Raw genomic sequence first — 16747 nt, 5'->3', positions numbered from 1 at the left:
GGTCTCATAACTGTCCTTATTTCTTTTCATTCTTTCTCTTTACCCTGTTCTGCAATAGTGATTTCCACCATTCTGTTTTCCTGCTCACCTTGGTTCTTCTGCCTCAGTTATTCTGCTACTGATTCCTTCTAGTGTGTTTCTTATTTATTGTATTGTTCATCTCTGTTGTTCTTTAAATCTTTTAGTTCTTGTTAAACAGTTTTTGTATCTTCTTGGTCCATGTTTCCATTTGTTTCCTGAGACCTTATATCATCTTTATTATCATTACTCTGAGTTCATTTCCAGGGAGACTGCCTATCTCCACTTCACTTAGGTTTTCTTCAGGGGTTTTATCTTTTTCTTCATCTGGAATGTATTTCTCTATTATCTCTCTTTGTCTAACTTTCTGGGTTTGCGGTCTCCATTTCTAAGGCTGCAGGCTTACGGCTCTTGCTCTGGTGTCTGTCTCCTGGTGGGTTAGGCTGCTCTAGGGGCTTTTGCAGGCTTCCTGGTGGGAGAGACTGATGCCTGCCCGCTGGTGGGTGGAGCTAGGTGTGTCCCTCTGTGGGCATGGCCATGTCAGTGGGTGTGTGGAGAGAGAGCTGTGCACTCAGGGTGACTTTGGACAGCCTGTTGCTGAGAGGTGGGTCTGTGTTCCCACTCTGTTGGTTGTCTGCCTGAGGCAGCCCAGCACTGGAGGCTGTAGGCTCCTGGGTAGGGTCAGACCTCAGTGTCAAAATGGTGGCCTCTGAGAGAGCTCACGCTGATGGATATTCCCCGGAGCCTCTGCCACTTCTGTCCTCGCCCCCACACTGAGCAGCAGCTGACCCTGCCTCCCCAGGAGACCCTCCACAACCCACAAATATGTCTGGCCCAGATTCCTGTGGAGTCACTGCTTTGCCTGGGTCCCAGTGCACGTGAAACCTCCCGGGCACTCTCCAAGAGTGGAGTCTCTCTTCCCCTAGTCCTTGCAGCTCCTGCACTCGAGCCCCGCTGGCCTTCAAAGCCGAAAGCTCCGGGGCCTCCTCCTCTCAACGTCAGACCCCCAGGCTTGAGAGCCTGCCATGGGACTCAGCACTCAGTCTTAGAGAGAAACTCTATGATATAGTATTTTCCAGTTTGTGGGTTGCCCACCCAGCAGGTATAGGATTTGAGTATATCACAAAACTTCCCCTCCTACCATCTCGTTGCGGCTTCTTCATCATCTGTGGATGTAGAATATTTCTTTGGTAGGTTCCAGTGTTTTATGTCACTGACTGTTCAGCAGGCACTCGTGATTTCAGTGTTTTGGTTGGAGGAGGTAAGCCCCCGTCATTCTCCTCTACCATCTGGTCTCCTGTCGGCACATTTTAAATGAATGAGTCAAAGTGACAGAGTATTTCTGCCATTTGTTAAGAAATCACCTTTATTTTCAAGCTAAGGACAGTCTCAGAACATTTTTTAACCCTTCCAGACTTTTGGTTGCTTTTGTTTCCTTTCCAGTTGAGTTCCTTTTGAATAATCTGCAAGTAATTCTCACACGGCAAAAATAATGTTCTGAGTTAAGTTTCATTTAAAACATGACATTTTGGCTATATCAAAAGCATTTTGCCTTTTCAAAAGGATTTCCATTTGTGATGAATTAAAAAAAAAAGGGGGGGAGTCAGCAAAGGGGACTGTGATGGGCCTGAAAGGCAAAAGGAAAATCAAGAGAGTGTGCTACTGATGAAGCCAAGGACAGGGTTTCAAGGAGTAGAGAGAGTAGTTATAGACAGCAAAGAACTGAGAAGGAGGTCACTTACAGCCCATTCTCACCAGACTACTTCACCTCCCTCTCTCATCTCTTCTTCTGGGCCTGAAAATACAGTCCGCTCTCCCCTAGCTACCAGTCCCCTCTTTCCTTTCAAAGGAGTGTTATCAAAATAGAAAGGAACTGAACTGCAATAGCATACACGACAGACACGGGGTACACGGTGAAGCCTCTTGGTCTAGATGACTCATTCTTGTCAGTAGAACAGAGTTATTACAACACAGGTCAGAGGTGACGGGTGGGACCCAGCGCCTCAGCAGGGGAGTTATTGCATACGTGATATTTTATCAGCAAATGCTTCAGAATTTATTATTCACACTGCCTGTATTTCGTCACCAGTGATTTACTCCTACTTCTTACTTCCTGGCCTTTAGTTTCTCCTTCTACCTTTACTGCCCCTGAGCTGCTAAGATGGTACAAGGAGTCGTTTCAAGCCCTCAGACTTTAAAAGAACAGGTACACAAGACGGCGGCAGAGGTAAAAATCAAGAACGAGTTTAGAGTCATGGCCGGGCCTCTGTGACCAATGCCAGGAGTGCCAAAGCTTGAAATGAGTTTATCCCTGAGAAAAAATTAAAAGTCAGAGATAATAAGGACAAAAGCAATTCCTTATTATTAGTGGTGATGGTGTAATATTTAATAGGCAGGGGGGAAATGTAGAACTATACAACTTCGGTCTGGCCGCCTTCTTTCTAATCAATAAGAAGATCTTCGGTGAAAAGTTCCAACACCTGAAAAGATAAACAAGCACATATAAGAGAGAACTGAAGTTCATTTGAATAGGTGAAGAGTATTAAGACCATTTAGCTATTTTCAGTGTCCCCATGAAATACCTTCCAGGGCACTAAAAGGAATTGTCAGTGTCAGCAAAGGACCACTGGCAATCTTTGAAAACCTACAGAGAATGGGAGAGATGCAAGATACATGGATACACGCGCGCCCTAATTTAAGAACGAAGAAATCGATGTCTTCTAGAAACACATTGGGAGAGGTTGCTGTGATTCCCAGTAGCACTCTCTGCTGGTCACCAAAGAAGGAAATCAGGGCTTCCCACCAGAGCTGGTTGAATACATGCATTTACCTCTGTTCCCAAAACCGATAGAAATATTTTTAAAAGGGTAAATATTTAGAAAAATTTTTAGAAAATTCAGAAGGGAGTTATTGACAGTCAACCCAAATAATGAGAAATTTCTGGGATATACTGATGCCAAAATACAATGGAATAAGCAATCCGCAAGTCCTGACTCATGAAAAAGAACCTCAAAAATACAAGCTGTCCCAGCAGAATTCTGCAAAAGCCTTGTAATCAAAATAAGCAGAAGCTGGCAAGAAGAAGAGAGTCCTGGCCAGGGGCCAGGTAGCTAGCAAAGGCAGAGCTCTGTTGCCTTAGGCTGAATTGTGAGATTTTTTTTTTTTACGCAAGAGGCTTTCAAAATGGACAACACATCCAGAGAATCAGGACTCTGTCACCGGCAAAAGAGAGCTTCATATCCTTGAGACAAGCCATATCCACATCTTAAATGAAAGCCCACCTTCCTGCCACACGTCCCCACTTAAGTCAAAGCTGATTTAATCCAAACTTGAGCTTCCAGTCAAGCCAATAAGAATTCTTACTCACCAGCCACAAAGTTAGGGTTTTGTCTACAAATACGATAAAACAACCAAGAAAATGGAAATAAAAGGACCAAACTCAGTGAATACATCTAACCCCAGAGGATGCACAATATAGGAACATAGAATAAAATGCTAAAATAAGCATGTTAGTATCTCCAGAGAGATTCTAGGGGGTTCTGAACCTTTTAAAAAATGAAATATGGATGACTACTAAACACGTGAGAAAGTTATTTAAGATTATCCAAATTAGAATGAGATCTATAAAAAGGGGAAAAGGGAAGCAGTGATCACTCCAAACCAGCATGAACTCACAAAGCATAAGTCACTCTTCAGTTAGCTCACTTCCTTTTCTGAGAGGTCATCAGACTGCCGGGACTGGGGAACGCTGGCAGCGCACCTGTCTGGAGTCTAGCAAGCTACTAAACACAATTTTTCTGGACTCAATACCCTGAAAACAAATTATATCCTACCTCTCCTTGTTGATGAGGAGGGCATGGCAACCGACTCTGATATTCCTCCCTGGAGAATCCCATGGACAGAGGAGCCTGGCGGGCACAGTCCATCGGGTCACAGAGTCAGACACGACTGAAGCAACTTAGCACACATGCATGCATCCTTGTTGGTAGCTGCTGCTGCTAAGTCACTTCATTCGTGTCTAACTCTGTGCGACCCCATAGACAGCAGCCCACCAGTCTCCTCCGTCCATGGGATTTTCCAGGCAAGAGTACTGGAGTGGGGTGCCATTGCCTTCTCTGCTTGTTGATAGAGGAGCAAGCTAATAGAAGTCTGTGTTCACCTACTATGAAAGTGAAAGTGAAGTCGCTCAGTCGTGTTCGACTCTTTGCAACCCCATAGACTGTAGCCTACCAGGCTCCTCTGTCCATGGGATTTTCCAGGCAATAGTACTGGAGTGGACTGCCATTTCCTTCTCCAGGGGATCTTCCCAACCCAGGGTTGAACCCGAATCTCCCACATTGCAGACAGACGCTTTACCGTCTGAGCCGCCAGGAAGTCCACACCTACTATGGACATCTCTAATTATTTTTTTCCTCTAGATTATAAACTTCTTGAGAGAAGGAACCATTTTTCTGTATTATATTCAATCTATCCCAATTGCCTAGAGTGAAAAATGGCAGATTCTCAATAAATGTGTATTGAGTGATAATTAAGTTTAATGGTAACTAACACAAAACTTAAGTGTAAAATTATGCATCAGATGAAAGGGGAATACTAGCTTCTCAGTTCGTTGGGGAACTGAAGGAAAGTTACACGGCTCAAAATAGCCTGGAGTTAAAACTCCCTTCCTGTCCTCCCCACCACTCTATGCAAAACAGAGAACCCTCTCACCTGGGGGAAAAAAATGGGCTTTAAGGCTGATAACACCCAGTTCCCAGCTGGTCCAGCCTCTGGCCGGTCTCCAGAATTCCTTGCCGCAGGCGTTTAAGAGGTAACTACTGGGAACAAACTCAGAGAAGAACAGGCCCCCTAAGACAGCAGATTTCCACATATATGCCTATATATACTCACTCTTTTCTTGGGTTAGTGCGGCAGCTCACTAATCTGATTGCTGCCCCTTCTCGCCTCATTAAAGGTGATCTGTTCCTATAAAGTGCTAGTCTGGTTCTTTTTCCAAACCTCACCTTCTCTAACTCCCTTACCTTACAGGAACAATACGGGGGTCTTAGCTAATTACCTACTTAGTGTTGTTGACATTGTGACATGATTGACCGGAAAGCTAAGAAAGGGCTATCGTAATGAACAAATAGTGAGGAAGAAAGGGGAGCTGTGGCAGATTGCATTTTCCAAAGATGACTGTAACAACAGCTCTAATCCCACAAGCTCTTTTCAGTGTGACTTTGACTTTGGACGCTCCTCCCACTGAGGAATAGGATCTGCGTTCCCTCCCCTTGAAACTGAGTTAGTTTGTACTATGGCAGCAATGCCATCTTGTGACTTCATAGACTAGGTCATAAAAGGCAATACAGTTTCTGCCTGGCTCTCTCCGGACACTAGCTCTTGAAACCCAAGATGCTACATGGACAGTTCCGATGAGGCCTCAGTTAACAGCCAGAATAAACTGCCAAATGAGTTAACAAGCTTACAGATTAGTTCAGCCTTAAAAATCTTCCCAGCTAAGGTCCCAAACTTTGTGGAGAATACACAAACCTTCTGTGCCTTTTCCAAATCCTTGACCCACAGAATCTGTGTGCATAACAAAGTGGTTTCCTATGCCACTAGATTTGGGGTGGGTTTTCATACAGCTATCAGTAACTGGAAAAATAAGAAAACGGATATGCAAGTTGTAATATATTTACTCAGTGGAACATTATGCTGCCACAATAAGAAGCTTCCCTATTGAAATAGAAAAAACGTTTATTATTATTTAATTACTCATTCAAGAAACACTTAGCCCCTGCTACATGCTAGGGGCAGTTCTGAGAATATAACACTGAACAAAACAAGGTCCCCACTCAACGTTTCCTGCTTGGCCTGTGTCACCAGTCCTCAGCTCTCTTAGCTTTAACCACTGATGATATGCCCAGAATTCTATCTCCAGTTTTGAATTCTACCTTGAGCTGCAGTCCTGTATATTTAAATGCTTACCTGCTCTCTTCACCTGAACATCCCACAGGCATTCCAAACTGCTGGTTAATACGCACACATTCCCAGCCAGCAACCTGGGAATCACTGGCGATTTCTCTTCCTCTGTCTCTCTTCCTCAGCACCTCCCTCCTCTTGACAACTCCACCTCCACAATTGCAGAGCGCGCCACGCTTACTCCTGTGCCATCTGGACGCCTCCCTTTTTCCAGCCCATCACCATTGCCTGACTCATATCACCATCATTCCTTCCCTGGGCTCTTTGGTGTTCCCACCACCACTGCCTCAAGTTGACCCTGTACAATACCGTTGTGTGTTTTTTCATAATTTACAAATATTATTATGATATCTCCTCATTGAAAATCACTAATGCTCTTTAGAATAAAGTCCAAGATTCTCATCATTGACAAAAAAATGGGCGGAAGTTGCATAACAATGTGCATAGTATATTTCTACTTGCATGAAATTACATATATAGAGAGAAAGAGTATAGAAAGATGCCCAGTAAAGGATCAACAGTTGTAACCTCAGATTGAGAAGACTTTCAAGTGATTTTTGCTTGTTTTACTTTTATATATTATCATACACTATTTAAATCCTTTTCAAAAATAAAATTTTCACTTTTGAAGAAACAATAAAACATTAAAAATACTAAATAGACTTCACTATCTCATCTTGGCCTAGTCAGCTTTGCCATTTCTCCTCTTATTCTCCTAGTCCTTACTGTAGCCCCTGCCTCGTATTATACAGATTATTTGCATTCTCTCAGCAAACTATGCTCTTTCAAGCATTCAGACATCCAGCGTCCTCTGCCTGGAGGGTGCTTCCCTCTGTTCTTTGCTTGGCCCCTACTCACCCATCAAGGCTCGGCATAGACTCTTACAGAGGCTTCTCATAACCACCTCTTTCTCCAAGCTCCTTTCGCAACATGTACTTCCACTTGAGACAACTGCGTCATGCCTATCCGTTGGCCTCCATCTTCGCAGTGAATCCTACACACCAGGAATCCCCAGAACCCACCGCAATGCTGGTACACGGCATTCAATGTCACGTCTTCCTCCTTTCCATCAGGGAAGCACTGTTGAAGAGGAAAACAGGGCCAGGTCAACACTGTGATATCCCACTCCCTGGATTCAAATTTCCAGTTCTGTCGCTTGCCAGCTGTGGAACCCTAGAAAGGCTACTTCTCCTTTCCGTCCCTCAGCTGCCGTATCTCCAAAGTGAAAATATTACTAACTACATCATAGAGTTGCTGTGAAGATTACGTCAAGTGGAAACAAGCTCCACATAGTGTAAGCATTTAATAAACGGCTGTTATTACTACTTTTGTCCTTCATTGACTGATAAGCTCCTTGAGAGCAGGTTTGTCTCTATTATAACTGTATCCCCAGAGTCCAGCATATAATCAGTGTTCACTTAGTGTTTGGTGAGTATCTATGTTATCTTGTGTATTCTTGAATTTTCTGAAGAATATTTTCCTTTTATTTAATATCTCATTCAAGATTACTTTCTCCCTGAAATCAGTCCTCTATTAAAAGCAGCAGGAGAGAGAGTGTGCAGTGTTGGAGGAAGGCAGTGAGACAGCACCCAGACAATCACTCCCCGGCCTCCAGCGCTGAGGACAGCTGACCACGCCCTTTCCTGTCTGTCCTTCAAAATGTACTCCGTTTCCACATTTTCTGGTGTGCGTATCATATTTTTCAGACTTCAGACATGTCTTTCTCCATTCCTATGTCTTTCCTCCTCTGCCCATACTCCACATCCTTGAAAATCAATTAAAAAAAAAAATCATACAAGAAGGTGCAGAGAAATCTAATCCAGCCCAGATTTTGAACCAAGACCTTACTTAGACAATTCAAAGTAAATAATCACTCATACAGAGACCCAGTGAAAGACCTCTAGTAAGTGGCTCACTGATTGGAAAAGAGGAAGCTAAGTACGCTCCTCAAGTTCTCAGTCATGATCACTTAAAGCACATTTGAAGAACAATTCCTGTGAATTTGCTGGAAGTATGAAATGAAATGACAAATGTGGAAGGGCTTTTAAAAAGTTCAGTTCAGTTCAGTTTAGTCACGCAGTCATGTCCGACTCTTTGCGACCCCATGAACCGCAGCACGGCAGGCCTCCCTGCCCATCACCAACTCCCGGAGTTCACTCAGACTCACGTCCATCGAGTCAGTGATGCCATCCAGCCATCTCATCCTCTGACGTCCCCTTCTCCTCCTGCCCCCAATCCCTCCCAGCATCAGGGTCTTTTCCAATGAGTCAACTCTTTGCATGAGGTGGCCAAAGTATTGGAGTTTCAGCTTTAGCATCATTCCTTCCAATGAACACCCAGGGCTGATCTCTTTTAGGATGGACTGGTTGGATCTCCTTGCAGTCCAAGGGATTCTCAAGAGTCTTCTCAAACACCACGGTTCAAAAGCATCAATTCTTCAGCACTCAGCTTTCTTCACAGTCCAACTCTCACATCCATACATGACCACTGGAAAAACCATAGCCTTGACTAGACAGACCTTTGTTGGCAAAGTAATGTCTCTGCTTTTGAATATGCTATCTAGGTTGGTCATAACTTTCCTTCCAAGGAGTGTCTTTTAATTTCACTGCAATCACCATCTGCAGTGATTTTGAAGCCCCCCAAAATAAAGTCTGACACTGTGTCCACTGTTTCCCCATCTATTTCCCATGAAGTGATGGGACCAGGTGCCAAGTAGACATACAGATGACCAAAAGGCACGTATAAAAAAGCTCAACAGTGCTCGTTATTAGAGAAATGCAAATCAAAACTACCGTGAGATATCATTTTATGCCAGTCAGAATGGCCAATATCAAAAAATCTACAAATAACAAATCCTGGAGAGGGTGTGGAGAAAAGGGAATCCTCCTACACTATTTGTGAGAATGCAAATTGATATAGCCACTGTGGAGAACAGTACAGACCTTCCTTCAAAACCTAAACACAGAACCACCATATGACTCAGCAATCCCACTACTTGGCATGTACCCCAAGAAAACCATAATTGAAAAAGACACATGTATGCCAGTGTTCATTACAGCGCTATTCACAATAGCCAGGAAACGGAAGCAACCTAGATGTCCACTGACAGATGAATGAATAAAGAAGATGTGGTCCATATATACAAGGGCATATTACTCACCACTAAAGAGAATTAAACAGGGTCACTTAGAGAGTCATGGATGGACCTAGAGTCTGTCATACAGAGTGAAGTGAAATCAGAAAGAGAAAATCAAACATTATACATTAACATGTGTATATGGAATCTAGAAAAATCGTACACACGGACCTATTTCCAAGGCAGAAACAGAGATGCAGACATAGAGAGCAGACACATTGACGTGGAGAGGAAGGGAAGGGTGTGACAGGCCGGAAGATTGGGGTGGACACATATACACTGCCGTGTGTAGGAGATGATGACCCGTGGGAAGCTGATAAAAGGCACAGGAAGCTCAGGTTGGTGCTCTGTGATGACCTAGATGGGCAGGAAGCGGTGGGGTAGGAGGCAGGTCCAAGCGGAAGGGGATATCTGTGTGCACACGACTGATTCATTTCCTTGTACAGCAGAAACTAACACAGCAAAGTAAAGCAATTATATTCCAGTAAAAATAATACATATATAAATAAAACTGAACACTTTGCTGTATAGCTGAAACTAACACAATATTGTGAATCAAGTACATTTCAATAAAATTTGTAAAATAAAAAAAATAAGTAAGTTAACAGGCATAAGTCATGATGTTAAACTTTGAAGATAAATTCTCTTTTTAGTGTCTTCAGTCATGTTAATAAAAATTGGTGATTTTGTAATCTCAATTTTAAATGCTCAATTTCCCTAAATTAAACACTAGGAAAATATTTAAAATAAGTTTCTTATGTCGTAGAAGTGTCAGGGCCTATAACTTGGCAAAATCAGAGACTTGGGAAATATTCTGACACTAACCAGGCAATCTCTGGTGAGCAGTAAGCCCAGCATTCTTTTCCCACGACAAGAGAAACCAGGACGGTGAGAAAGCTAACATACTTTTGCTCCCATTCAAGGGCAAGACCTTAAGTGTGTTCTTCCTAAGATGCCCCAAACCTTGCATAAGCCAGTGTATTCTTAAGTTATTTGCTGAAGAATTCATACGGTGTACTTTATACTCGACAATAATTTCCCTGATCAAAATGTCCACTAAGGAAGTGGAGTTTGAGCTAATCCTTAAGGATAGTAAAAGGAGTGGCTGCTGTGCACGCCAGCCAAGGAAGGAAGGAAGGAAGAATTGAAGGAAGGGAGAAAGGAGGGCTGGAGGTAGAAAAGGGAGGAGAAAAGGAGATAGAAAAGGTTGTGCTAAACATAGTGAATAAACCAGGTTAGAAACAGTGAAGAATTTATATTTGAAGTAGTAGAGTGTTCAGTTCAATTCAATTCAGTTGCTCAGTTGTGTCTGACTCTTTGAGACCCCATGAACCACAGCACGCCAGGCCTCCCGGTCCATCACCAACTCCCGGAGTCCACCCAAACTCATGTCCATTGAGTCGGTAATGCCATCCAACCATCTCATCCTCTGTCATCCCCTTCTCCTCCTGCCCTCAATCCCTCCCAGCATCAGGATCTTTTCAAATGAGTCAGTTCTTCGCATCAGGTGGCCAAAGTATTGGAGTTTCAGCTTCAACATCAGTCCCTCCAATGAACACGCAGGAATGATCTCCTTTAGGATGGACTAGTTGGATCTCCTTGCAGTCCAAGGGACTCTCAAGAGTCTTCTCCAATACCACAGTTCAAAAGCATCCATTCTTCGGTGCTCAGCTTTCTTCACAGTCCAACTCTCACATCTATATGTGACCACTGGAAAAACCATAGCCTTGACTAGATGGACCTTTGTTGGCAAAGTAATGTCTCTGCTTTTGAATATGCTATCTAGGTTGGTCATAACTTTCCTTCCAAAGAGTAAGTGTCTTTTAATTTCATGGCTGCAGTCACCATCTGTAGTGATTTTGGAGCCCAGAAAAATAAAGTCTGACACTGTTTCCACTGTTTCCCCATCTATTTGCCATGAAGTGATGGGACCGGATGCCATGATCTTAGTTTTCTGAAGGTTGAGCTTTAAGCCAACTTTTTCACTCTCCTCTTTCACTTTCATCAAGAGGCTTTTTAGTTCCTCTTCACTTTCTGCCAGAAAGAATGAAGGTTCTTCATTTTTAGTTCCTCTTCACTTTCTGCCAGAAAGAATGAAGGTTCTTGTTTTGCCAAAGCAAAAACAATATCCAGTTGTGGATGTGACTGGTAATAGAAGCAAGGTCCTATGCTGTAAAGAGCAATATTGCATAGGAACCTGGAATGTTTGAGTCAAGGCAGATTGGAAGTGGTCAAACAGGAGATGGCAAGAGTGAACGTCGACATTCTAGGAATCAGCGAACTCAAATGGACTGGAATGGGTGAATTCAACTCAGATGACCATTATATCTACTACTGTGGGCAGGAATCCCTTGGAAGAAATGGAGTAGCCATCATGGTCAACAAATGAGTCCGAAATGCAGTACTTGGATGCAATCTCAAAAACAACAGAATGATCTCTGTTCGTTTCCAAGGCAAACCATTCAATATCACAGTAATCCAAGTCTATGCCGCAACCAGTAACACTGAAGAAGCTGAAGTTGAATGGTTCTATGAAGACCTACAAGACCTTTTAGAACTAACACCCTAAACAGATGTCCTTTTCATTATAGGGGACTGGAATGTAAAAGTAGGAAGTCAAGAAACACCTGGAGTAACAGGAAAATTTGACCTTGGAATACGGAATGAAGCAGGGCAGAGGCTAATAGAGTTTTGCCAAGAGAACACACTGGTCATAGCAAACACCCTCTTCCAACAACACAAGAGAAGACTCTACACATGGACATCACCTGATGGTCAACACCGAAATCAGATTGATGATATTCTTTGCAGCCAAAGATGGAGAAGCTCTACACAGTCAGCAAAAACAAGACCAGGAGCTGACTGTGGCTCAGATCATGAACTCCTTATTGCCAAATTCAGACAAATTGAAGAAAGTAGGGGAAACCACTAGACCATTCAGGTATGACCTAGATCAAATCCCTTACGATTATAGAGTGGAAGTGAGAATAGATTTAGGGGACTAATCTGATAGACAGAGTAGTGTGTTAAGTTTGTAAAAATATGTCTCAGGTAGATTGCTGAGAAATTTCAGCACATGACAAAAATACGGACTCCACTGAGCTCAGAAAGATAAAGTAGGGAAAAACTTGGCTTCTGTTATTGAGGAGACCCTACCAAATCTCATTCCTCAAATGGAAAAGTACTATTTTCTATTTGGAGAAGCCTAGTGATGAGAGACATACGTAAATAACTAGCCCAGGACCCAGTCCTGCCATCCTCATAAGAGAGCAGACCATATGGCTTTGCCATATGTCAAAGGATCCTTTAGTCATTTGAAGCAGACACTGTTATTGTTTACCGTCATTCTGCAGATGAAGTTCACTAGCTTGCTCAAGGTCACTCAGCTCTCAAGAGTCAGAGGCAGGTCCTGAACTTCAGCAGTGTGGTTCCAGGTCCCAAGCTCCAATTACTGGACTGTGCCTCCTCTTTCAGGCCTGAAGAACTTTAAGAAGAGAAGTAACAGGATGAGATTGGGGCTGTTGAAATGTCATTCTGGTGGTAGGGTAGGGGAGGGATTGCAGATACCTGTGTCCAATAAATGCTTCTGTTCTAATAACTATTTTGGTTTCAATTTTTCTTACACTTAATTGTTAATACAAAGTATGATGGTAGTTGATTTGTGAGATGAGTTGTTTTGGTCTGGAAAAGCAAAACTCACAACCAGTAGCAAAGTCTCTTTGGACTTCTAAAAACAAAAAGGCATAATCTTAATGTTTCATCAGTAGGACACACTCTCATGTGGTTTCACTTTTCCAGTAGTGGTAGCAGTCATCCCCCTGTATCCTCAAACCCCTGTATCCTCACCCCCTTGTATCCTCATGCCCCTGTATCCTCACCCCCTGTATTCTCACCCCCCTGTATTCTCACGCCCCAGTATCCTCACCCCCCTGTACCCTCAGCCCCCTGTATCCTCATCCCCCTGTATCCTCAACCCCCTGTATCCTCATCCCCTTGTATCTGCACCCCCCTGTATCCTCACCCCCCTCCCCCTGTATCCTCATCCCCCTGTATTCTCATGCCCCTGTATCCGTGGAGCAACCCTCATCTTACCTTCGGCAAGCAGGCTGAAGAAGGAAGGAAGGAAGGTATGAGCTTCATGATGAGTACTGTACTGGAACAGAGCTGGGTGTGTGTGTGTGTGTGTGTGTGTGTGTGTTGTGTGGAGGGGGCCCTTACAGAAACAAACTGAGCTGGAATATTTTCTTTTTCACACTATGCTATACTCACATGAAACATTCTCAGTTTTTACAACTATAATTAATTGTTTTTTAATGATCTTTTAAAATTATAGTTTTACTAAATGTTTTCTTAGTAAGCTTTCTGATTCAAAATATCGGTTGTGTAAATTAAGTGGAATGGAAAGCAACTGAATCAATGAAATTAAAAATTATTGAATCGAATTGCAAAATAAGTACAAGAGTCACAGTTCTCAAATGTGTCTATTTTATTGTCACTAGAGGGAGCTCAGCGCTTGTATTCTAAGAGTTCAGCGTCTGGGCAATCGCATCACACAGGCCCCATTGCACTGTTTGTTTCCAAATGAACCAACACCATTAATTTTCCAAGAAAATGAAATTGACTGAAAGCATTAATTCTCATGCTTTTCACTGTACATGGGGCAGGTATAAATACCTTCATCTCCGTAAGGCCGCTGTCAAGATAACACACATGATTTTTTGAAAGCACCTCTGAAATGGCTCATGCTCTTTGCAGTGGTACAAAATGGAATGCATGAGTGGAGACTCGAATGTGATGCTTGAAATATGCTTCACTCAGTCTCAGGAGGGGAGTCTATTCAGGGTGATCAGCACAATTATCTCAGGAACAGAATCTGGACCTCAAATGGTACTCCACCCTTGTTCCGTCGCTGTCACGTCTGACTCTTTGTGACCCCATGGACTGCAACATGCCAGGCTTCCCTGTCCTTCACCATCTTCTGCAGTTTGCTCAAACTCATGTCCATTGAATTGATGAGGCCATCCAACTATCTCATGCTCTGCACCTCCCTCTCCTCCTGCCTCAACCTTTCCCAGCATCAGTCTTTCCCAATGAGTCAGTGCTTTGCATCAGGTGGCCAAAGTATTGGAGCTTCAGCTTCAGCTTCAGTCTTTCCAATGAATACTCAGGGTTGGTTTCCTTTAGAATTGACTGGTTGGATCTCTTTGCAGTCCAAGGGACTCTCAAGAGTCTTCTTCAGCACCACAGTTTGAAAGCATCAATTCTTTAGTGCTCAGCCTTCTTTATAGTCCAATTCTCACATCCATAAATATGACTACTAGAAAAACAATAGCTTTGATTATACAGACATTTGTCAGCAAAGTGCTGTCTCTGCTTTTTAATACACTGTCTAGGTTTGTCATAGCTTTTCTTCCAAGGAACAAACATTTTTTAATTTCATGGCTGCAGTCACCATCGGCAGTGATTTTGGAGCCCAAGAAAATAAAAGTCTGTATTATTATTATATGGAACTGCTCATAAGTACACCTCTTGTGATGGATACATTTTTTAAAAACCAAATGATACCTTTATTTTATTGCCACTATTTATGGCTCAAACTGGCAGCTACATTCCATGCGGGTGCAAAGAGTTGAACGACTTAGCAACTAAACAACGACAACAAAAGACAAATCTAGGCCTCATAAACATAACTTACTCAAATGAGCTTTGTAAATAAGAATGAAGAGGATATTTTTGCCAAAATCTTGGCTCCAATGCCAAATAGAAATATGAGAGGGAGTTTGGAGAAAATAGAAAAGATTAGCTTTATTAATTTTGTCAGGCAAAAGGGAAACACAACAGGCTAGGGCCTCAAGAACTGTGCCCCTGCTTCTCGGAAATAGGGAGAGGTTTTATATCCTCTTGAAGGTCTCACACTTTTTTCTTTTGCAAAGCTTCAAAACAAACACTGCGGGCATCATGCAACTCAGCGATTGGGTCTGGTGTCCCTGAAGTTATCTGCCCATGACCTTCTTTCTGAAATGCACAGTGTTACAAGAGAGCGTAGGAGAAGAATGCCAGATACGGAGGATAATCTACATGGACTCAGACAGCAGTTAGCTTTATGAAGGACAAGTCCAGTGACACGTGTTTGTTAGTAGAAACAGCTAAAGAATAACCAAGATTGTTTACCTCTTGTAGGCTATCTCCACCTATCTCCCACTTTAATATTAATATCACACATTTTTTTTCACAAGCCAGAAACAGTCTTTTGCTGTTATTGTTCTCATGGAAGGCATTGAATCTGAACATGGATACTACATGCTCCAGAGCTACTTCCTCTTCCCCTGCCCCGTGCCCCTCCCACCAAGACTATTTATACACAGCCAGAACATTACAAGCTTGTTCATAGTTTTGTTAAAAGGTACTCTTCATCATTCTTCTCTTGTTACAAAAATTAGGAAAAAAATGTTTCTAGAAAAATTAGAAAAGCCAGTCATGCCAAATGAAGAAAATTACTGCTCAGAAATAATCTATTTTTCTATGTTAACATATATTCATTATTAAATCTTTTGCCAAAAAAAAATAGGGTATCATTCATTTTGTTTACTAAACCTTTTTATTCATGGAACCAACTAATAATTCATCTACATCAACACTGTAGAAGTTGAATCACATTCCACTGGGTGTTTGTACTGTATTTAAATAATTCACTACCGTTGGACATTTTAAGTAGTTCTTGTATTTTGGCTATTAGATAAATTCCTAAAAAATTCTTGCAGATTCACTTTTTGGAATACATTTGCATTTTTTCTTTCTTATTTCTTTTTGATTGCTTATTTTTTTTTTTTTAGAAATTAAGACCTTTTAATCTTTTCAAAAATTATTTCAAAAATAAAATATATTCTTTTACGCCCTTGATAACTTTTTATAGAACGTTGTCCAAGTACATCATCACCCCCATCGATCTCAAATTCAAGAAATTCACTTCTCTCTGAACATGTTTCCTGAAAAGCTCCCCCTTCCTCTCACAGTCATTTTTCTCTAGGCAGTTTCCTGAGCCCTTGATCTAGATTAGGCCTCTTTTATAATGTCTCCATTACACCTTTCATTTGTCCTTCAGGGTATTTTTCATTATTTTAATCATATAGTTCACTTTATGCTGATTTGTTTAGCTCTGCTAACCTGTTCAAATTGCAAGGGCAGGAATCCTGACTGTTAATTCACCACTGGGTCTACAGTAACTAACACAGTGCCTAGCAAAACAACACACACTCAAAATACATCTTGAATAAACCAAAAAATTATAGGTTTTAAGTGATTGTGAAGTAACAAGTCTACCATATCAAGTGGGCAAGAAATGCGACTTATTTTTCTATATTCTGTGTCCCTATTCTACAGGGTTGGCGGAAAACTTAAGTTCAGTCAGGCTGAGGGGTTTCTACGTCTTGCCTCTCTCACTGCCTGTTGGGTCCTAGTTACCGGATCCTATAAAGGAGCAAAGCATTGAAGATGAGATCAGATCTGTATGATCTGGACACACGTGTTACCTACCCCCTGTTCCTTACTGCACGGTCTCTTTAGGTCTGCCCCTCTTCCTAGCTTCTACAACATGTCTGGAACACATGAACCTTCTCACAAGGCTGCCTACAC

The 16747-nt window shown here is 42.3% G+C and overlaps 1 long non-coding RNA gene across 1 annotated transcript; it reads right to left on the bottom strand.

Annotated features, from left to right (window-relative positions):
• Positions 1–1357: 1357 nt before the first annotated feature.
• LOC133260746 (uncharacterized) lies at positions 1358–7725 on the bottom strand. Its single transcript, XR_009740947.1, has 2 exons — positions 6838–7725; positions 1358–2498 (listed from the first exon to the last, which is right to left on the bottom strand). It is a non-coding gene; the product is annotated as an uncharacterized LOC133260746 (long non-coding RNA).
• Positions 7726–16747: the final 9022 nt, after the last annotated feature.

The sequence above is a fragment of the Bos javanicus genome, chromosome 14 (assembly GCF_032452875.1).
Source record: "Bos javanicus breed banteng chromosome 14, ARS-OSU_banteng_1.0, whole genome shotgun sequence".
Taxonomy (NCBI): domain Eukaryota; kingdom Metazoa; phylum Chordata; class Mammalia; order Artiodactyla; family Bovidae; genus Bos; species Bos javanicus.
The sequence above is the reverse complement of the archived record's forward strand: the minus strand, read 5'-3'. Positions and strand labels throughout refer to the sequence as shown.